Source organism: Rutidosis leptorrhynchoides, chromosome 11 (genome assembly GCF_046630445.1).
Source record: "Rutidosis leptorrhynchoides isolate AG116_Rl617_1_P2 chromosome 11, CSIRO_AGI_Rlap_v1, whole genome shotgun sequence".
NCBI lineage: Eukaryota > Viridiplantae > Streptophyta > Magnoliopsida > Asterales > Asteraceae > Rutidosis > Rutidosis leptorrhynchoides.
The window spans coordinates 209,877,610-209,882,925 of NC_092343.1; positions in this window are offsets into that span (position 1 = coordinate 209,877,610).

Here is a 5,316-nt window from a genome sequence, read left to right on the forward strand (position 1 = left end):
CCTAACCCAAATTCACCAAAATCAATAATCAAGTTCATGAAGTTTTCTAAGGCAACCTACACATCAAATTGAAGCTAGTGATGCTAGTAACACAATTAAAACATCAACTTTTAACATCTAACAACATATGATCATCCAAAATTCAAGAATAACACACCAAAATTCAAGTTCATGCTAGTTACACTAAAACAACGAGATCGAGCATATAAATCATATATTCATGTTAGACTTGAGCCATAGACACTAATTAACACTTTTATAAGTTAAAAACATCAAGAACACAAAATCTAGTGATTTTAGAAAGTTACCCAAATGAGATGAAGTTGGTACCAAAACGAATAGGATGAAGAGAGGATCACGAATATGTAATTTATTTTGTTGTAAGCCTCCTAGATCGAATTTAGATGATGATTGAATGAATATGGTGTTGTGTGTGTGTGTTCTTGCTAGAGAGAAAGGGAGATGAGGGAGATGGATGGAAATGGATGGAGGAGGTGAAGTGGTTGACTAGTTGACCTAGTCACCACTTTGCCCACTTGTCAACTTAAGTCCCTCATGTTTGTAGTCGGGTGCGGGAATTAACCAAACGAATATTTAAAAAAAAACGCTCGAGTAGACGAGTGATGTTATAATTAAATAACGAGAATATTATGAACGTTAGTTAATGAAGATACAAATTTAAATCGCGAAGGATATTATTTAAAAAAAAAGACGGTGTTAAAATAAATTTAACGGAAAAAAAAAAAAAAACGCGGGATGTTACATTATCCACACCTCAAAAGAAATTTCGTCCCGAAATTTAGTTGGAAGTAGTAGTTGTTGAATCTTCCTCGAGATCTTGCGTTGCCAATTCTACGAGTGAGGGAGAAGTACGTTCTAGGGTATTTCAACGAATTTTGACGGTCGGGATCATACGATGTTTTAAGGTTTGGCTTCACGATTTATGGTTTCAACCGGTCCTCCTAGAAAGTGAGGGTTATCGTCGATGGTGAGTTCATCAAAGGAGATAACAAGTTCTCGTTTCGCAAAACACGTCTTTGAGTTGATACATCGAATGTAGGATAAACGGAGACCCAAAATGAGTCGGAAAAGTCTAAACGGCTAGCGACGGGTCCAAAACACCCCAAGAATTTAAAGGATCAAAATATCGCGGATTTAGCTTCCTACGTTTCCCGAAACGGATTGCACCTTTCCAAGGTGCGACTCTTAACGTGACGCGGTTTCCCACGTGGAATTTGAAATGTTTACGTCTAACATCGGCGTAGCTCTTGGTGATTACGAGTCGCGTAGGGTTTTACCTGAATATGGATAAATTTTCTCGGTTGCTCATGAACAACCTCGGCCCCGGTGAATTGATCATCGTTTACTTGGTTCGACAAGGGAGAATGACGTTTCCGGTCACATGTGGTTTCAAAAGGAGTGACGTTAAAACTTGAATGAAAATCATTGTAGTACGAGGATTCGGTTAAAGGAAAATACTTTTCTCAAGTAAATTTGAAGTTGGTAATACAAACTTGTATTATGGTTTCCAAGGTTTAAATCACATGTTTGTTCGGTCCGTCGGGTTGTGGATGGTACGCGGTACTCATGTCTAAACGCGGTCCCGAGGCTTCTTGTAAAACTAGAAGTGAAACGAGTATTTCGATACGGGATAATTAACAAAGATACACCGTGTTGGAATAGAATCTCTTAAGATATGTTTGAACGAGTCAGTTAGGGTTCGAAAAAAAAATGTTCGTTAGGACTATTCACCCTCGTGGCGAATACTTATGTAATATGAGGAGTTTCTCTATCCATAGAGAAATGTTACAAGGAGTTTCTTTAAACGAAAATGCGAACGGTAAAGATAGTAGTGAAATGAGGACTTAGAATAGGATGAGTTTACATCTCGATGTTGCTATAACGTGCCTCTAGTTGTCAAAAGTTGAAGTCTGAAAGAGAAACGAGGTAGTACATGTAGTTGTATAGTTCGGGGTTGAATAATAGTTGACCGATTATCAGAAACACAAGGGCGTTACGTCAAAGAAGAGTGAAGTATCGTTGGATTGTGTGTTATCTTTGGTCTCAGTAATATCAGACAGTAATAGTGAAATAGCAGAGGTATGTAGTGTGGTACGTGATGACGAGAATATTGATCGGATCCACAATTTAGTATTCGAATTCTTCGTGCAAAATAACGAATTTCCGTCCCGTTGATTTCGAGTCGAGGGAGTATGCCTTTCGGCGTCCAAGTAGAAATATTTCCATATTTGAGTCCCATCTGGTGTTGTACGAATTTAGCTAGAAATGTTGGTGTGATTCTTCACGCTCAAGGTTCGATCGCGGAGAGATTAAAGTCGAGTAATACGAGAAAAGTCAGAAATGAATCTTCGGTAACAACCGGTGAGATCTAAGATTTTTACGAATACAAGTCTGAGTCGTGAGGGTTTCTCCAAAATTAATTAATAAATTTTTTTTTTTTTTTTTTTTTTTTTTTTTTTTTTTTTTTTTTTTACCTTGACCACTAACAACATGGTTTAGAATTTGGACTTCGTTTAACCAAAATTCTCACTTGGAGAATTCGGCATAGAGTTGCTCTTTTCTCAAGAGTTCGAGCGTAAGACGGAGACGTTGTCCGTTTTTTTTTTTTTTTTTTTTTTTTCCGCTTGAATAGCTTAAAACATCAATTATAAGTACGGTAACGGATTGGTCTAGATAAGTTTGCATACGCGGTTCCGGAGGTCTATGAATACGGGCGGAGCCTTAGATAAACTGAACGGCACTAAAAGAAATTTATAACTATCGTAGCGAGTTCGGAAAGCGGTTTAGGAGACATCTTCTCCCTTAACCCTCAATTGATGATAACCAGAATGAAGGTCGATTTTAGAATATACGCGAGATCCGTGTAACGGTTCAAGAGGTTGTTGATACGGGGAAGAGGATATCGGTTCTTAAACGGAAATCATTTAGTTCACTAAAATCACATATATGTGGGGAAAACATTCCCTTCCTACGTATAGGTTTTGGGCTCCCTAGTTCTATAGATGTCAAATCGAAGTTCAAATTACCTACCCAATAAGTTTAACGTACTCCCTCCGATAAAATTTATCGATACGCAATGGTTTTCCGTTGGCCACTTGAATGGCGTAAGTAATATCTAGGGGGAGGGGTGGAGTGCAAAGAGTAGGCTCCAAAGCCTTGGATACAAAACATTTATCGATACCCGAATCGGATAAGCATGAAACATAAGAGTCGTTGAGAAGAAACGTACCCGTAACTAATTGTCGTTCCGGGAATCCTATGTGTTAAGGTTGAAAGCTCATTCGCGTACATTAGGGTGGGCGTTCTTCTTGGGACATGCATTCTTAAAATGACCCAGTTGTCCACATTCAAAACAAGCACCCCTTCTGCGTGCACTGGGTACCTTTTTAGCGACGGGGGCGGCACCCTTACAACTATGGGCCACATGGCCACTTCTTTGACACTTGATGCAAAATGGTCCGCCACATTTTCCATAATGATGTTTGTGGCACGTGTTGCAAAAAGGTCGTGTTCCAGCATAATTTTTCCTGCCGCCGGGGGTGAAAGGCTTCTTGGTGGAGTCGTTGTGGTTGTGGTTGCTTGATGGAGAGGCTTCCTGTTTTCTTTTGTTGTTAACTGGTTGGGCCTCGGCCGTTGGTGCCAGCGCTTCAATTTCATCCACCATTTTTATAAATCGGCGGGCTATCATCACAGCCTCTTGTAGGTCGGCGGGTCTTAATGGCATTACCCCGTGTGGAATGCTCTTAGGGAGGCCATCCATGTAAAACTCAACTCCTTGGGGCCCGGGAGCCCGGAGGTTTGGACAAATTGAGGTTAGTTCGGCAAACCGTTGATTATAAGCTTCGAGGTCATCTCGGGCTATTTTTAAATTTCTTGGCCCCTGTTCGAGCCTTCGAGTCTCTTCGCGCGGGAAGTATTCGGTGGTCATTCTTTCTCTTAATTCGGTCCAAGAGAGTGTAAGGGCTTCATCGATACCCACCGATTGTACATACGTGTTCCACCATGAGAGAGCAATACCGGTGAGAGTGAGGGTGGAAAACTTGACCTTATCTTGGTCCCGACAACCGCTTATGCTAAAAACGGCTTCTGTTTGTTCGAACCATCGGGTGAGAGCAACCGGTCCTTCGGTTCCATTGAAAGTGGGAGGATTGTACTTCATGAAGTTCTTGTAGGAGCAACCTTCGATTGAATTACCGGCTCCATGATTGTTGTTGTTAGAAAAGTGATCGGCCACGGCCGTACCCACGGCGGTGGTTATCATTCGTTGAAGAGCTTGTTCTAGAGTTTCGAGAGGAGTATTGTGTTGACCTTGGTGAGCCATTGTTCCTTCATGAGACAAGAATATCGTTGGTTAGTATTTTCAACAATACTAACCGTGGCATGGAATAAAGATAGAGAGAAAATTTTCCTTGACTCGCCTTAAATTCTTTACGTCATAATGTCGGAACGTCCATGTGAATCACCGTAATATAATCCCGGAAATTATATTACCCTGATTCTCATGTGCATTTAACATTACTTCATAAAGTCAAGGTGGCGCATCAACAAAATTTATCAACGTAAGATCAAGATCGAATACGAGTTAGATATGATAGAAGAGTTCGAGTATAAATGCACAATTTGTCAAATAATTCCTACTTCAGTCTATATGCCGGTTGTAGTCTAGATTCACCTATGTACCCTATGACTCGGGGTGGACACAAATGAACTCTAAATCCCTACAACCAAGGCTCTGATACCAACTGTAGCGACCCCGACAAATCTTCAAGTGACGGCGTCGGCTACGTGGGTCCCATTACCTGATTATAAGTCTTTAAGATAACGTTTGACCAAAATATGTCGCCTTCATTTCAAAATAAAGATTGTTTCAAAGTTTACAAGAATTGTTCAACCAAAAGTTAAGTTACAACGTTATAAGTACGATTGAAACCTAGGCGACACGGTTTAAAGTAAGGTCAAAAGACGCTCCATGAAATGCATGTATACTCGACATCCAATGCAAGTATCAAATAATGAGCGGAAGCATGTATCATGTATCGTTCAAAGACCTGAGAAAAAACATAGAAATCTGTCAACGAAAACGTTGGTGAAATCATAGGTTTAAGTAAGTAAGTACAAGTGAACCACAAGATTTGCATCAATGAAATAATAGTAATACATTCCAAAAGTTTGTTTCACGAGCACCCAATTATCAAAGCTTAACATTCCTTCCATTGTATATCCCATCACTTAGTGCTAGAACAAACACTGATTCTCGAAAATATATTTCATCCGTAGACGGTAGCGAACCGTCAA